The sequence below is a fragment of the Bactrocera dorsalis genome, chromosome 6 (genome assembly GCF_023373825.1).
Source record: "Bactrocera dorsalis isolate Fly_Bdor chromosome 6, ASM2337382v1, whole genome shotgun sequence".
In the NCBI taxonomy this organism is placed as follows: domain Eukaryota; kingdom Metazoa; phylum Arthropoda; class Insecta; order Diptera; family Tephritidae; genus Bactrocera; species Bactrocera dorsalis.
Window position 1 is genome coordinate 30,627,785 of NC_064308.1, and position 18,995 is coordinate 30,646,779.

The 18,995-nt window shown below is 36.8% G+C and overlaps 1 protein-coding gene across 2 annotated transcripts in view; it reads right to left on the minus strand.

The window, feature by feature from the left end:
• Positions 1–10,504, minus strand: part of LOC125779479 (uncharacterized) — a 54,894-nt gene extending 44,390 nt beyond the window's left edge. Inside the window, exon 1 of one of the 2 annotated variants that reach the window (XR_007423277.1) lies at positions 10,128–10,504. The gene's annotated coding sequence lies outside the window, so the exon portion shown is untranslated. The remainder of the gene's footprint in view (positions 1–10,127) is intronic. The other variant, XM_049460841.1, reaches the window with a different exon arrangement.
• Between the last annotated feature and the right edge of the window lie 8,491 nt (positions 10,505–18,995).

Here is an 18,995-nt window from a genome sequence, read left to right on the forward strand (position 1 = left end):
ATTTTAGTCTTGATTTAATAAAATCTTTGCCTGAATTTAACGGGGAAAATTCCGAAGGTTCGGAACGGTACTATGTGGCAATGGGTATTTTTAGAAATAAAATTACTGGGTCAGCTAACACGATTTTATCGTCCTTTAACACTGTTTTAAATTTCAAGGCAATAATTGTTAGGCCAATACATGCCTTGGAAAATGAATTGAGTATTTTAAGGCAAGGGAATTTATCTATTTCAGAATACTACGATACGGTAGATATGTATTTAACACTTGTCATAAATAAGCAAATAATGACACACAGCGGGAACGCCAAGGTCATTACGGCTCTTAACGAGCGCGCAAGGGAGAATGCATTACGCATTTTTATTTCGGGCCTTCGTCGCCCTCTTTGCGATATTTTGTTTTCCTCAGGTCCAAAGGACTTACCTTCTGCATTAGCTGCTGCGCAGGAGCTTAAGACTAATCATAAGCGATACGATTTTGCGCAAACATTTGCTATGGGTAATTTAGTAAGACCAAATATGTTCAAGCCAGCAGTACCTCGGTACACATACAATCGCACAGCGCATCAAAATAATGCCTCATTTCATAAACCAAACAACGACCAATCTCGACCTAACGTTATGTTGCCACAGCAACAACACACTCAACCTCACCAAGTATTTAAACGCTCTCGTGGTCAGTCTGGTTCTTTTCAAACACCGTATTCAAAGGCTCAGAAGGTAAATTATATGCCAGAAGAAGTAAGTTCCGATTTTGACGGATCTGATACCTGTGAGGACCGTTATAGTCCTTATTCGCTTGTTGATGTGTGCCATCGCGACTATTCAAGTACAACACGCGCTTCCATTGATTATTTAGAAACCGAAATTAATCATTTAAACTAGAATCGCTCCTACCATTCGTCATAGCTCAAATTGCTAATCGATACAGGAACTTCGAAAAATTTTATCAAAAATCTTCCATTCCTTAAGGGAATTAAGGTAATGGAAAACCCATTTACATTAAAATCGATAAATGTGGACAATCTTATAAATAAAAAGTGTTTGATCAATGTCTTTAATCATACGTCGACGTTTTATTTGCTTACAAATATAACCACGTTCGATGGTATAATCGGCTATGATTTCCTTAAAGAGATTAATGCTAAAATTGATATCGAAGCAAGGTATTTACGTCATCATAGTGGTTTAACCAAACTTCAATATCTCCGTTGTAATTAAATCAATTCTATCACAATAGAAGCGGACTCTGTCCCATCCACTATTAAAGCGAAGTTTCGTGATATGATTGATAAAAATTCAAGTGCATTTGCACACCCAGATAGAGCCCTACCATATAATACGAACGTAGAGGCAACAATTCGTACCATCACCGATGACCCAATATTTTCGAAAAGTTACCCTTATCCAATTTCAGCAGCGGAGTTTGTCAACGCAGAAATCGAATCCTTTCTGAAGGATGGCATAATTCGTCAGTCGTGTTCTCCTTATAACTCACCGATGCATGTCGTGACTAAAAGGGTCTGGACGAAAACGGAAAGCAAAAGCTACGCATGGTCATAGATTTTAGGAAAATTAACAAAGAAACTCTCCCCGATCGGTACCCCATTCCTGACATATCTGTCATTCTGGCAAATCTAGGCAAGTCATTATATTTTCCACTCTAGATATAAAACCGGGGTTTCACCAAATTAATTTGCGAGATGAAGATAGACCAAAAACAGCATTTAATATCAACAACGGCAAATATGAGTTTTGTCGCTTGCCGTTTGGCTTAAAAAATGCGCCAAGCATTTTTCAGCGCGCTATCGATGATATTCTTCGCGATGAGATCGGTAAAACTCGCCACGTTTACATTGATCATCATCTTTTCGCGCGATGAAGAATCGCATTTGAATCATATAAATCACATTTTAATGAAATTAGAGGCAGCAGGTATGCGAGTTTCACCAGAAAAATCCAAATTCTTTCAGACAGAGGTGGAGTTTTTGGGATTTTTAGTTTCGCAAAGTGGTATTAAAACATGCCCTAACAAAATTCAGGATATCATTAACTATAAAATTCCATAAACCTTACGCTCTTTACGGTCTTTTCTAGGCCTTGCAGGGTGTTATCGTAGATTTGTTAGGGACTACACTTCTATAGTTAAGCCACTAACTAAGTATTTGCAAGGTGAAAATGGACACGTCGCAGCTAGTAAATCAAAACACGTTCAGATAATACTTGATTCGGATGCAAAGCATGCTTTCAAAAAAATTAAAACTATCCTGGCATCCGAAGACGTTCTTTTACTGTACCCAGATTTTAATAGGCCCTTTGAGTTGACAACTGATGCTTCATCAAATGCTGTATTATCTCAAAATAAAAGGCCTATCACGATGATTTCACACACGCTCTCTAAAACCGAGCGAAATTACGCAACAAATGAGCGCGAATTGCTTGCCATAGTGTGGGCGCTTAAGACTCTTCGGCATTACCTATATGGTGTTAAAAATATTCACATTTTTACAGATCACCAGCCCCTTACATTCTCCATTTCAGAAAAAAATTCCAATGCAAAAATGAAGAGATGGAGTGCTTTCATTGAAGAATTTGCGCCCACATTTCATTATAAACCAGGGAAGGAGAATAAGGTAGCTGATGTTCTGTGAAGGCAGTTTATTAATAACTTAAGCAAATCAATGGATACAGCGCATTCCGAAGAGTCTTTTACCAACTTCATTCAAACAATAGAGTATCCCGTAAATCGATTTAAAAATCAAATAATATTAACAAAGGGTCCATCTTTACACAAAAGTACAAAAATTGTATTCCAAAAATTCGTTCGTCATACAATCTGTTATGATAAGCCTGAAAATTTAATACAATGTTTAAAAAATGTAATTAATCCCAATACCACTAGTGCAATTCACTGTAATCTGACAATCCTAGGGGAATTACAAAAGATTCTCGTGTCTACATACTTTTCCTGGTATAAAATTTCGACATACCGAAACATTTGTTATTGACTTATTCATCAAAACCGATCAACTTGAAACCCTCGTTACAGAGCATAACCGAGCACATTGCTGCTTACAAGAAAATTTCAAACAAATAATACACGATTATTTTTTCCCCGATATGAAAAAATTTGTTGAAATCCATAATTTCGAATTGCAAAATTTGTTTAGAAAATAAATATCAGCGTAAACCGTCCAACCTCGAAATCGGCAAAACTCCTATCCCCTTCATGCCAAGCGAGATCTTACACGTCGACAATTTTTTTACTGATAAGCAACACTTCCTATCATGTATCGACAAATTTTCCAAATACGCGGTTGTTAAACCTATTTCTTCACTATCCATGGTAGATATTAAAGAAGCACTGCTCGAAATATTATTGATATTTAAAAACACGAAAACAATTATTTCAGATAATGAGAAAGCTTTTCATTCCATGATAATTAAAAGTTTCCTCAGGGACAATTTTTCAATTGAACAATTTTTCATTCCGACGTTACATAGTGAAAGTAATGGGCAAATTGAAAGATTCCTTTCAACTTTAATGGAAATAGCCCGCTGCATCAAACAGCAACACAGTTGTGCGAGACTACAGATCTAATACTATTAGCAACAAATAAATATAACAACAGCATTCACTCCACAACCAATGTCAAGCCAATTGATGTTTTTCAAAATTGTTCAAATGAAGAATTGAAAGTAATACGCGAAAGATTGTTTAAACCTTAAACAAACGAAACGAAAATAAAGCGATGAAAACATACGAATCGGGAGAGAAGGTATTCTTAAAAAGAAATAAACGGCTTGGAAATAAATTTGATAGAATTTATGTCGAAAAGGTAGTGGAAAGATATTTAGGTACCACGGTTCTAATAGATGGAAAAAAAATCCATAAAAGTAATCTCAGATGATGCTTTCCGTTAACTCACACATTCACACACAAAAAATCCTTACAAAAAAATAATAAATACAATCAACACATATCAATTTTGAATTTTTACATTAACATTTCCAAGAAGGAATCTGTAATAACTATAAGAAAAACTGTGTAATTTATCTAAATTATCAAGCAAAATGTTAAACCATATTATCAACTATTCATAGAGCGCTAAATAATTGAATCTGTAATACTGTAATCTAAAATGTAATATTATGATCAACCAAGCCATTCCAATTACCAATACTTTACAATACCAATCACAATATCTTTTTAACAATATTATGAAGTACTTGAAGCAACACACGACATCTTTTGAATTCCCCCGCATAAGCTTGATGGATGACCGCAACGGGGACGTTTTGGACTTGATAAGGAAGGTAGTTAAGATAGCAAGTGGAGCTACATCTACAATTTACAATCTACAGTAATTTATTAAAGCTTAGAATAAAATCTGCATTAAAACGATCAAGGTCATCTTTAATTTATACAACAATAAAGGTATCTTCAATTCTACATACATGAATACCTGAGTATTCCATTAAATTTATTACGGGTATATCTGACCCTTCGGTTTTAATTATTTTTTCGATATCCTCTAAATTTATTGATGCAGAGTAGAAATTTTTATTCTTTGCAAAGTTTATAGTTAACGTTAAGTCCTCTAATTCTTTATGAATTTCTTCTAACATTGTATGTTGGTTAAAAGTTTTGCAATCGAAGGCTTCCAACAGTTTCTCAAAGTGAGTATTAATCAATCTTTGTTTATCATTGTTTTCTACTATGTCATTTATTTTTTCTTTAATTTCAATAAGATCATAATGATCTGGTACTCCGGTAACAAAGCTAAGTATTGAGCGTAAAAAATTTGTACTCCTACTTACCTGTTTTGATTAACCCAACAATAGACTCGGGAAATTTTAGTCTTGATTTAATAAAATCTTTGCCTGAATTTAACGGGGAAAATTCCGAAGGTTCGGAACGGTACTATGTGGCAATGGGTATTTTTAGAAATAAAATTACTGGGTCAGCTAACACGATTTTATCGTCCTTTAACACTGTTTTAAATTTCAAGGCAATAATTGTTAGGCCAATACATGCCTTGGAAAATGAATTGAGTATTTTAAGGCAAGGGAATTTATCTATTTCAGAATACTACGATACGGTAGATATGTATTTAACACTTGTCATAAATAAGCAAATAATGACACACAGCGGGAACGCCAAGGTCATTACGGCTCTTAACGAGCGCGCAAGGGAGAATGCATTACGCATTTTTATTTCGGGCCTTCGTCGCCCTCTTTGCGATATTTTGTTTTCCTCAGGTCCAAAGGACTTACCTTCTGCATTAGCTGCTGCGCAGGAGCTTAAGACTAATCATAAGCGATACGATTTTGCGCAAACATTTGCTATGGGTAATTTAGTAAGACCAAATATGTTCAAGCCAGCAGTACCTCGGTACACATTTTCTCAACCCTATCGGAAGAACCTCCCACCAAATGTGAATAATAGACCAACTGCAATGGAAGTCGATCCCGGTTCTTCCGTTTATCGAAATCGCACAGCGCATCAAAATAATGCCTCATTTCATAAACCAAACAACGACCAATCTCGACCTAACGTTATGTTGCCACAGCAACAACACACTCAACCTCACCAAGTATTTAAACGCTCTCGTGGTCAGTCTGGTTCTTTTCAAACACCGTATTCAAAGGCTCAGAAGGTAAATTATATGCCAGAAGAAGTAAGTTCCGATTTTGACGGATCTGATACCTGTGAGGACCGTTATAGTCCTTATTCGCTTGTTGATGTGTGCCATCGCGACTATTCAAGTACAACACGCGCTTCCATTGATTATTTAGAAACCGAAATTAATCATTTAAACTAGAATCGCTCCTACCATTCGTCATAGCTCAAATTGCTAATCGATACAGGAACTTCGAAAAATTTTATCAAAAATCTTCCATTCCTTAAGGGAATTAAGGTAATGGAAAACCCATTTACATTAAAATCGATAAATGTGGACAATCTTATAAATAAAAAGTGTTTGATCAATGTCTTTAATCATACGTCGACGTTTTATTTGCTTACAAATATAACCACGTTCGATGGTATAATCGGCTATGATTTCCTTAAAGAGATTAATGCTAAAATTGATATCGAAGCAAGGTATTTACGTCATCATAGTGGTTTAACCAAACTTCAATATCTCCGTTGTAATTAAATCAATTCTATCACAATAGAAGCGGACTCTGTCCCATCCACTATTAAAGCGAAGTTTCGTGATATGATTGATAAAAATTCAAGTGCATTTGCACACCCAGATAGAGCCCTACCATATAATACGAACGTAGAGGCAACAATTCGTACCATCACCGATGACCCAATATTTTCGAAAAGTTACCCTTATCCAATTTCAGCAGCGGAGTTTGTCAACGCAGAAATCGAATCCTTTCTGAAGGATGGCATAATTCGTCAGTCGTGTTCTCCTTATAACTCACCGATGCATGTCGTGACTAAAAGGGTCTGGACGAAAACGGAAAGCAAAAGCTACGCATGGTCATAGATTTTAGGAAAATTAACAAAGAAACTCTCCCCGATCGGTACCCCATTCCTGACATATCTGTCATTCTGGCAAATCTAGGCAAGTCATTATATTTTCCACTCTAGATATAAAACCGGGGTTTCACCAAATTAATTTGCGAGATGAAGATAGACCAAAAACAGCATTTAATATCAACAACGGCAAATATGAGTTTTGTCGCTTGCCGTTTGGCTTAAAAAATGCGCCAAGCATTTTTCAGCGCGCTATCGATGATATTCTTCGCGATGAGATCGGTAAAACTCGCCACGTTTACATTGATCATCATCTTTTCGCGCGATGAAGAATCGCATTTGAATCATATAAATCACATTTTAATGAAATTAGAGGCAGCAGGTATGCGAGTTTCACCAGAAAAATCCAAATTCTTTCAGACAGAGGTGGAGTTTTTGGGATTTTTAGTTTCGCAAAGTGGTATTAAAACATGCCCTAACAAAATTCAGGATATCATTAACTATAAAATTCCATAAACCTTACGCTCTTTACGGTCTTTTCTAGGCCTTGCAGGGTGTTATCGTAGATTTGTTAGGGACTACACTTCTATAGTTAAGCCACTAACTAAGTATTTGCAAGGTGAAAATGGACACGTCGCAGCTAGTAAATCAAAACACGTTCAGATAATACTTGATTCGGATGCAAAGCATGCTTTCAAAAAAATTAAAACTATCCTGGCATCCGAAGACGTTCTTTTACTGTACCCAGATTTTAATAGGCCCTTTGAGTTGACAACTGATGCTTCATCAAATGCTGTATTATCTCAAAATAAAAGGCCTATCACGATGATTTCACACACGCTCTCTAAAACCGAGCGAAATTACGCAACAAATGAGCGCGAATTGCTTGCCATAGTGTGGGCGCTTAAGACTCTTCGGCATTACCTATATGGTGTTAAAAATATTCACATTTTTACAGATCACCAGCCCCTTACATTCTCCATTTCAGAAAAAAATTCCAATGCAAAAATGAAGAGATGGAGTGCTTTCATTGAAGAATTTGCGCCCACATTTCATTATAAACCAGGGAAGGAGAATAAGGTAGCTGATGTTCTGTGAAGGCAGTTTATTAATAACTTAAGCAAATCAATGGATACAGCGCATTCCGAAGAGTCTTTTACCAACTTCATTCAAACAATAGAGTATCCCGTAAATCGACTTAAAAATCAAATAATATTAACAAAGGGTCCATCTTTAAACAAAAGTACAAAAATTGTATTCCAAAAATTCGTTCGTCATACAATCTGTTATGATAAGCCTGAAAATTTAATACAATGTTTAAAAAATGTAATTAATCCCAATACCACTAGTGCAATTCACTGTAATCTGACAATCCTAGGGGAATTACAAAAGATTCTCGTGTCTACATACTTTTCCTGGTATAAAATTTCGACATACCGAAACATTTGTTATTGACTTATTCATCAAAACCGATCAACTTGAAACCCTCGTTACAGAGCATAACCGAGCACATTGCTGCTTACAAGAAAATTTCAAACAAATAATACACGATTATTTTTTCCCCGATATGAAAAAATTTGTTGAAATCCATAATTTCGAATTGCAAAATTTGTTTAGAAAATAAATATCAGCGTAAACCGTCCAACCTCGAAATCGGCAAAACTCCTATCCCCTTCATGCCAGGCGAGATCTTACACGTCGACAATTTTTTTACTGATAAGCAATACTTCCTATCATGTATCGACAAATTTTCCAAATACGCGGTTGTTAAACCTATTTCTTCACTATCCATGGTAGATATTAAAGAAGCACTGCTCGAAATATTATTGATATTTAAAAACACGAAAACAATTATTTCAGATAATGAGAAAGCTTTTCATTCCATGATAATTAAAAGTTTCCTCAGGGACAATTTTTCAATTGAACAATTTTTCATTCCGACGTTACATAGTGAAAGTAATGGGCAAATTGAAAGATTCCTTTCAACTTTAATGGAAATAGCCCGCTGCATCAAACAGCAACACAGTTGTGCGAGACTACAGATCTAATACTATTAGCAACATATAAATATAACAACAGCATTCACTCCACAACCAATGTCAAGCCAATTGATGTTTTTCAAAATTGTTCAAATGAAGAATTGAAAGTAATACGCGAAAGATTGTTTAAAGTGCAAGAGAAAACCTTAAACAAACGAAACGAAAATAAAGCGATGAAAACATACGAATCGGGAGAGAAGGTATTCTTAAAAAGAAATAAACGGCTTGGAAATAAATTTGATTGAATTTATGTCGAAAAGGTAGTGGAAAGATATTTAGGTACCACGGTTCTAATAGATGGAAAAAAAATCCATAAAAGTAATCTCAGATGATGCTTTCCGTTAACTCACACATTCACACACAAAAAATCCTTACAAATAAATAATAAATACAATCAACACATATCAATTTTGAATTTTTACATTAACATTTCCAAGAAGGAATCTGTAATAACTATAAGAAAAACTGTGTAATTTATCTAAATTATCAAGCAAAATGTTAAACCATATTATCAACTATTCATAGAGCGCTAAATAATTGAATCTGTAATACTGTAATCTAAAATGTAATATTATGATCAACCAAGCCATTCCAATTACCAATACTTTACAATACCAATCACAATATCTTTTTAACAATATTATGAAGTACTTGAAGCAACACACGACATCTCTTGAATTCCCCCGCATAAGCTTGATGGATGACCGCAACGGGGACGTTTTGGACTTGATAAGGAGGGTAGTTAAGATAGCAAGTGTAGCTAACTACATCTACAATTTACAATCTACAGTAATTTATTAAAGCTTAGAATAAAATCTGCATTAAAACGATCAAGGTCATCTTTAATTTATACAACAATAAAGGTATCTTCAATTCTACATACATGAATACCTGAGTATTCCATTAAATTTATTACGGGTATATCTGATCCTTCGGTTTTAATTATTTTTTCGATATCCTCTAAATTTATTGATGCAGAGTAGAAATTTTTATTCTTTGCAAAGTTTATAGTTAACGTTAAGTCCTCTAATTCTTTATGAATTTCTTCTAACATTGTATGTTGGTTAAAAGTTTTGCAATCGAAGGCTTCCAACAGTTTCTCAAAGTGAGTATTAATCAATCTTTGTTTATCATTGTTTTCTACTATGTCATTTATTTTTTCTTTAATTTCAATAAGATCATAATGATCTGGTACTCCGGTAACAAAGCTAAGTATTGAGCGTAAAAAATTTGTTCTAGGTTTCCTTCTGATTAACAACTGATTTTTTAATACATCTATTCTGTTTATTAGAGTCATTTCTTTAGCTAAACCGTTGTTTCCTTGAACCGAATCGCATAATGCATCGTAATGTTTTAATATTTCTGTTAAATTTACCATATGAAATAAATAGTCTGATTTGTCGTAAGTGTACGTAGGATATGCTTCTGTTAATAACTATTTTTTGTCCTTTACGTTAGTTATTTGTATCGCGAGTGCTTCCTTTAACAGGAGCGTCATTACGATTATTCGCTACATTTCTAATATTATCTTTATGTATGACTTTATTTTTGATCACTGTATTTTCTTTATTTCCTTTCACAATATGTTTTTTATACCTTTTGTTATATTTTTCGCGTCGACTTGTTTTTTCGTAAATTGCTTGTCCTGGTGTAGATATATTCCTTTAATATCTTTTTCCTGTTGTGATATTGTAGCATTCGCTGTTGACTGTCTTCGATGTTTTCCTTCAGAGTTTCATCTGTATTCTTGTTAAACAATAAGTCTATTGGTTTCCTTTTGGTCACTGAATGTAATGTTTCATTATATTCTTTTATTGCAGGATATATTTGTTCCTCCTTTGTTTTTTTTTTATCTTCAGCTAAAGTTCTTGCAATTTCTAGAATATTGGAGTGCAAACGTTCAACTTGCGTGTTCGATGTCGAATGATTGTTCGCGGTCTTTGTATGCTTAATATGTAGTTCGCTAAGCATCGATGTTGTGCCTATACCTACGAATATACTTTCGTTATCTGTCATTACTTCGGTGCAGTTCGGGAATACTTGGCATAGTACCTCTTCCAATATTTAGTGGAAATGTCGTTTACTGTCGAGTTTGCGAAAGTATGCGTATTTCGTATGTCTGTCTATGCAAGATAGTAAATTTTTGCAAGTTAATATAAAATATGTCTGCTTGTATAGACGTTCCGGGTGTATTTGGTGTTGGTGTTTTGCCTAATCTGCTTAACTGCATTTCTCTCGTATTTGTTTTCAGTACAGTTGGTGCAATTTCTTGCTACTTTCTCCGTATCTTTTTTTAGTGTTGGCCAATAACATGTTTCTAGTATTTCTTTGTAGTTGTTTAATGCATTTCTATGCCTTTATGTGTGAATTCTAGTATATTCTCTCTGTCGATTGTTTCGGTTATGTCTTTTAGCTTAATTTGCGTGAATACTTCGAAATATTGTATGTAAAAAATATCTTTGTTATCTTCTCTTTCAACTTATGCCATGTTTCCAAGTCTGTGTGAAAAGCTGTTACAATTTTTGGTTTCATTACTTGCAGCGTTTCTAGTTATTAAGTATTCTTCGGTATTAAATTTTACTTGAAACCGTTCGTGTCGTAGGAATACGAGTATAATTGATGCAGTTTTTTCATTCGTTTCTGACGGTATTAATTCAACTTGGGTATGGAAAAAATTTAAGGGTTTTGCAATCATTTTAATGCATCTGAGTGCTGAAGACTCTGCGAAGTGGATTGATGTGTCTGACATCGTATTTACTTGTCTAGATAGTGCGTCTGCGACCACGTTCTCGTGTCCAGGTTTGTATTTTAATTTAGCACCATATTCCTCTATTAGGTTTTTCCATCTTTTGAGTTTAGTGTTTGGATTTTTTTCTGATATCGAAAATATAAGTGACTGGTGATCTGTGTAAATAGTCAGGTCGGCTATTCCGTACAGGTAATTTCTTAGTTTCTGTAGTGCCCAAATTATGGCTAACATTTCCTTTTCATTTGTGGAATAGTTTTGTTCCGTGGTTGTAAATGTTCTTGATATAAACGAAATTGGGTTTCTACCCTGACTCAGTACTGCTCCTATTGCGTGGTTACTGGCGTCTGTGGTTAGATCGAATCCCTTTTCAAAGTCTGGCTGATATAGGTCTACCTTTTCTTTTAGTTTTTCTTTTATTTCTTCAATGGCCTTGAGTGCCTGTTCGTCTAATTTTAATTTCACATTATTACTTTTATTCTTTGGTATGCTCCCATTTTCTCCCTTTAGGTAAATTGTTAATGGCTTGCATATAAATATTATATGTGCGAAGTTCTTCACAAATTTCCTATAGTAGGAGGCTAATCCTAGAAATGAGCGTAATTCTTTTAGTGTCTCCGGCGTTTTATACCTATCTATAGCGTCTATTTTCCCTGGGTCTACTGTAATCCTTCTGTTATTTATTATGTGTTCCAGAAATTCGGTTTTAGTTAGAAAAAAATTTGACTTTTCCTCGGAGATCTTTATACTGGCTGTATGTAGCGTCTGTACAATATTTGTGATATCCTTAATGTGTTGCTCTGGGTCTGCAGAGGAAATTAAGACATCATCGATATAGACATATGCGCATTTTCCAATGTATGGTCTCAGAATGTCATCTACACATCTTTGAAATGTGGCTGGAGCGTTCTTTAGGCCGAACGGTAGGCGAAGGAATTCATACTTTGCCCCATTGACTGAAAATGCAGTCTTTTCCCTATCTTCTGGTTTGATCATAATTTGATGAAGCCAGATTCTAAATCTAAAGTTGTAAAGTATCTTGCTTTACCTAAGTTTTGTAATGTCATAGTAATATCTGGAATAGGGTATCTGTCCGCTATGGTTTGTTTCTTTAATTTTTGAAAATCTATAACCAAACGTTTCTTTGGTTTTCCTTCTTCATCTATGCTTTTACTTTCTTTGATTATTTCTTTGTTTAAAAGTTTCTGTATTTCCTTTTCGACAAACTCCTGATCTGCATATGGATATGGGTATTGTCGCACCCAAACAGTTCATTATTGTAATTATTCTCTATTAGTTCCTTGATTTCTTTCTCATATGTTTTATCTCCTATAGAGTAATTAATTTGTTCCCTACCTTCTTCAGCAGTTTTTTCAAATGTTACTGAGTAATCAAATAAATCTATTTTTGCTTTCATTTTTCTTAACGCGTCCTCTCCTAGTATTATATCACTCTCTTTTAGTTCTTCTGCTTCAAAAAAATCTAAGTCAAATCCTACTAGATTGATTTCTCTCCTGTGAGTAACTGTTGAACTCCCGTGTAGTGTGTTAAACTTAATAGGTTTATTAAATATTATTCTTTCTGCAAATGGGTAATTTTTACTCACATACCTACTAGTTGCACCTGAATCTATCAGTATATGCACGAATCTTCCAATAGGTGCAGTGCGTCTCAACGTCGGAAGACCGTGGTATCTTATAATAAAATGTTTTTGTCTATTATTATTTCTATAACTTACAATAGGTGCTTCATTGTAAAGTGACTCCTGGTCGTCTTCTTGGGTGTCTCCCACTTGGTTAAGGCGTTGTGTTTTCCTCTGCTGCGAGTTTGGCGTGTCTTCTCTGTCGCGCTTGTATTGGTTGCCGACTCTTTGGATGACTTGTCTAAACGCATTCTGTGTTTGCCTTGCTCCCTGATGAATGTTCATGGGCGATTGTGGATTGTATGGTTGTCGTCTAAGTATTGTTGAAGAGGGGTCCACCTCCATTGGTTTCGTTGTTTCTTGTTGCATTTGAGGTTGTTGGTGAGAAAAATTCTGCTGGAATTGCTGTTGTGTTTGTGGTGTTTACCACTGTTGATGGCTTCGCTGTTGTACCCTCGGTACGTGTTCCAGTTGGTGATAATGCGAGTCATGCTGCATCGTTCTAGCTATCCCATGTGCTTGATCAGATTGGTGCATGATCTTGAGTATAATGCATCCTTTTTGGCTGAACACCTCAATCCTGCGACAAATGTTCTCACTGCCTTTAGTTGTATCTCCTTGGATAGAGCGCTGATCAAATTTTCATTCTTGTGTGTCATCTCTATTTTGGATAATACTACGTTCAGCGCTTGGTTTAACTGATCGTAGTATATATGTAGAGGTTTCTTTGCCTGTCTTATCCTCATCATGTCTTCTTCCAAGACATAGAGTGAGCGTTGATCGGCGTATGAGTCGTCCAAGCGGTCTATGATTTCCTCGAAGTTTAATTTTATGTTATTATTGATGAGAATTTGCGCGGCTATTCCTGTAATCTTTAACCTGAGCAAGATTAAGGCTCCCGTGTATATATTCTGTCCCCTGAATGGTTTCACGTTTCCCATTAGAGTTGTGGCCAGTTTTCTCCAGTTTCTATACTCATGGTAGTCTCCGCTGAAATTGATTATTGCTGACTTGAAGAGTCCTAAATCAACTTCTTTTGGGTCTGAGTATGTGCAGACTTCGTCCTGTGCTTCTTCCACTGGTGCAGCGGTTATTTGAGCTTCGGCGAATCTTCTCTGCAAGTCCATAACCATGGATTTAAGTGCCTGGATTTCCGCTTGTGCCTGTGCCATTTTTGGAAAATTTCTTTTATTGGACCACTTTTAATAAACTTGAATTTTGTTTTGAATTCGTCGTTATTTAAGTCGCGAAGGATTTTATTCACTGAATCCTTTTGTTGACAAGTCCCTGCTCGGGCGCCAATTAAGAATAACCTTTAGTTATAAATATATGTATATATATAAGTTTACACCATGAACAGTAATATACTACTGGCTATGCCTACGATAATATTTAAACTGAGAACAAGAGTTGTATGCGCGTCACTCTTTTATAGCAGTGCAGTCAACTCGTGTCGGCTACTGATTGGTTAATTCCGGTGGCGTGGCATCTTGGATAATGTCATGCTTGTTGTTGTTGGTCACGTGGTGGCTGTACATTCTTGTACGATGATGCCCCTCCATGTGTCTGTGTGTTAATCACGTTATATATGCGTGATGTGGTATTGGGGTATTGGCTTGTTGTTGTTGGTCACGTGGCAGCTGTACATTTCTGTCTGATGATGTCTCTCCATGTGCTTGTGTGCTCATCACGTTGCACATGCGTGATGTTGTATTGGCTTGTTGTTGTTGGTCATATATGTATGGCTAGGTGTTAGCTCGGGCAAAGGCATGCTCGGGGAGTGTTACAGCGTCTGTTTTTATGAATGAAGCGATGTCGCTTATGGAATTTGCGCCTGCGTTTATGAATGAAATCGTTTTTGTTGTAAAATTTACTATATTTGGGCTTCGCCAATTTGGCTGCAATATTGACTTGTGATGCTTCTGGTTTTTAGACAGTTGTTGTTTTTGTAGAACAATGTTTCAATTTTTTGTTGGTGACATATTCACATGTGTGTGCATATGTATGTTTGTATGCTTGTGAATTATTTGTTCGGCAATGTATACAAATATATGTACATTTAAGTATAAATGTAGGATAACATTGTATTGTATCCACTTTGTTTAGGATTCCGAGGGGAAAAAAAGAGTAATTTGTAATATTTTTAGTTATGAAATATAGTTTTGACACTTTATTCAATATTGTTCCAATGATTTAACACTTTCTTTAACAACTGACGTATATTTTAATAATTCAATACTTTAGTTAATGATTGTGAAAAAAGAAATAACTGACGTAGATTTTAATTGTAATTGAATACTTTGGTTAATGCCAAAGGTGACTTGATCGTCTTTCTTACGCGTCCGTTGCGGTTGAAGTCTATGAATCGTGTGTCGCTTTTTTTAACAATCGCTGTCGGCGTTCATTGCTTTTTCCAGTCCGTTCATTCAGGGTGTATGTTTAGGGTTGCATGCGTGCGCAGGTCAGGTCATTATTCGTTGAGTCCGTTCAGTCAGGGTGTACGTTTAGATTTGCATGCGTGCGCAGTTCACGGTTGCAATCCCACATTCGGCCTTCCTGACCTATTCGTTCCGCTCGAACGAAGGTCTCCACCTCTTCATGAATTCGGCGATGGTGGTCGTGTAACCAGGACCCTCACCCTCGCCTACCTTCTCGACCTCATACCTATCGCGTCCTAAAACCTTCGAAATCTTATATGGACCAAAATATTTAGGCCTTAACCTAAGCCCGCTCCCATACTGAGTTCGCTTAATGGCGACTAATTCGTCCAGTCTGTACTTTGTTGATTCCTTCCTTTTTCTGTCAAAATTCTGTTTGTTTTCCTTTTGTGTCAACGCAATATTTTGTTTAGCCTGATCCTTCGTCACTTGTCGGTCTGAATCTTATTTATTCAAGGCGGCGTTTTCTATCAACTCATTTACTTCTGTCGTACCCGAAATCCTCACCTCTATGTCAGTTAAAATTTTAAATGGAGAAAACTTGGTACTACGCGTTGGTGTATTGTTAATAATTTGTTGTGCCCTATTTACGTGCCTATACCAATTCCCAGGCTCTTCTCGGCACATCTTAGAGATCATCGGTACTACAATTTGATGTATCCGGTCAACTTGTCCGTTGCCCCGTGGAACACCAGTAGCTATTACCAAATGCTCTATACCTTCCCTCACACAATAATCTTTAAAGAGATTTCCCGTGAACGCAGCACCTCTATCAGTTATAATACGCCGTGGATTGCCGAAGACAGCGGCTTGTTTCTCGAGACGATCAACGACTGCCTCGGCTCCAGTGTTTTTGACCGGGTACAACCACACAAACTTTGCAAAAGCATCTACCGCAACAAGAATATAGTTATACGCCTTCTTTGTTGGTTCCATGGGACCGACATGATCTAAGTGAAAAGTGCTTAATGGCTGATCTTCCTTAGGTATTGGATTTAATAAACCTTCTTTCCTTCCTATCTTTGAATCTGTCATGATGCATTCTATACAACTCTTCACAATTCTAATTACTTTTGGGCCTAACTGAGGAATAAAAAATGTCTTTTGAATTGCTAACTGCGTCTTGTTTGCTGAGAAGTGTCCCTGTTTATGTGCCGTCCGAATTATTTCGTCCTCCATCAGCAATGGAACTACTATAAGCTCTCTTATTGGATCCTTGTGTAGTAGCCCATGCTTCATGTAGAAATCTTCGTATTCAGTTGCTTCCAAGACTTTGCACACTGCCCGAATCCATTCTTCCTGTTGCTGAGCTTGCCTCAGCCTATGCAGCAAAGAATCTTCCAACATAAGACACGCTACACTGCTTAACGCATCGACGTGACGCATCTTGGAACCATTTCGGTGTTCAATTTCATAGTCAAAATCTTGTAATAGCAACGCCCAACGAGACACTCTTAGCGGAATATCCTTTTTTTTCATGGTCATTGCGAACGCGTTGCAATCAGTAACGATTCTGAAATCCAACCCCAAAAGATATACTCTCCACTTCTTAAGTGCTTCAACAATCGCTAACACCTCTAACTCATACGAATGGTACTTTTCTTCCGCTGGCTTTGTCTTCCGACTCATGTACTGGATTGGGTGAAAATGCAAATCTTCGCTGTCCTTTTGTAAGAGTACACCACCATATCCATGTATCGAGGCATCCGTATGCACTTCAGTTAGAGCCTTCGGATTGTACAACCGTAGCACTGGTGCACTAGCCAGAGCTGCCTTTAATTGCTGCAGCGAGGCTTGCTGTTCGATCCCAAACACAAAAGCTACATCCTCACGCAACAGGTCATACAGTGGTTTAGCGACTACTGCATACCCTTCTATGAAACGGCGAAAATAAGAAGTAAGCCCTAAGAATCTTTGCACCGCTTTCTTATCCATAGGTATCGGAAAATTCCTTACTGCCTGCGTTTTTGCTTCAGATGGCCTTATTGTACCACACTCTATAATATACCCCAGAAAATCAACAGTCGTCTTCAGGAACTGGCATTTCTCCCACTTAATCCTTATGTTATAACATGCTGCCCTGTTCAACACAGCTTTCAACTTATGTATACCCTCGTCATAACTAATAGAAGGAATTATAAGATCATCCATGTAAGTTACCACGATGCCATCCTTCACTAAGTCTCGAAACACTGCGAAGATGTATCGAGTGAACACTGCTGGGGAATTGGAAATACCAAAAAGAACGTAAATGAATTCGTATTGACCTTGATGGGTCACAAATTACGTATATTTTCGCGAACCTGCCTCTATCGGCACATGGAAAAACCCATTCCGTAAATCTAACGTTGTAAATACTTTTGCGCCTTGTAATCTCTCTATAACGTCATCTATGAGTGGCATTGGAAAGTTATCCCTCATGATTTTCTCGTTCAAACGTCGGTAGTCGCAACACAGACGTTTGGTTCCGTCTTTTTTCCCCACCAATACGATCGGCGATGCATACTCGGAGACGCTAGGTTGGATTATGCCTTGCTCCATCCATTCTGCAATCTGTTTATCGACAATGCACTTATCGGAGTACGACATTCGTCTTGGCCCTTGGAATACCGGAGTATCATCCGTCAAACAAATTTTCATAGAAACTGGGGAATCATGCTGCTTACTAGGCGAGTAATCACAAACAATGGCTTCTATTGCCTTTTCTTGTTCTCCCCTGAGGTGCGACAAATCTACCTGTAAAGTTTTCCCAGACATTACTTCTGCGGCCATACACATATCTTCAAACTCATTAAGAACTTCTATTTTACCTTCACTTTTCTCTACTATGGGGGTTTGACCATTCGTTTCCTTCACCTTTGCTTTAAATTCTACCTCGCCTTCCTTTATAACCAAGTCAACCTGTTTTAATACACTATTCCCGATTATTGCCTCGTAAATAAGGTCGCGTTCACGCACAACATGGAAATTGATATCCACTTTGACTCCATCTACGCTAACTTTGATTATGAAACTGCCAATAGTTGTAAGTATACTGTTTCCTATTCCACCAAGGTGATTTATATCATTGGACAAATCAATCCTTCCTAACTTCATCAACACATCGTAACGCATGAGGCATAGATCGCAAGCAGTGTCCAACAATGCTGACAACGTAAACCCGTTAATAATTAATTCTTTTTAAACTACGCTGCCAAGGGACGCCATACGCATCATTTATCCTTGCCCCCTCGCTTTTTACCTCCGTTCTCTTCTTTGGGCACTCTGCAATACGATGCCTGGCTGATTACACCCAAAACACTTTGATAGTCGTTGCTGTTTGCAGGTATTCGCCAAATGACCCGCTTCTCCACACCTATAACAAATTTTCCTAATGGGTCCCTGATCTATAGTCACAGAATTATTGTCTTCACGCTTGTTTTGAAATGTACTCACATTGGGTTGACGCCCCGAGCGAACTTTTTCAAAAACAAGGATCTGAACTTTTAATTCTTCTATCGAACTAGCCTGATACAAGTTAGCTTTGTTTGGTCTGGAATCTGGGATTCCCTCTACAAAATATTCGATGAGACTTCTTTCGTCTAGCTTTATTGGCCTACCTAAGTCCATAAGGCTATAAAGATACTCGCGATAATCTT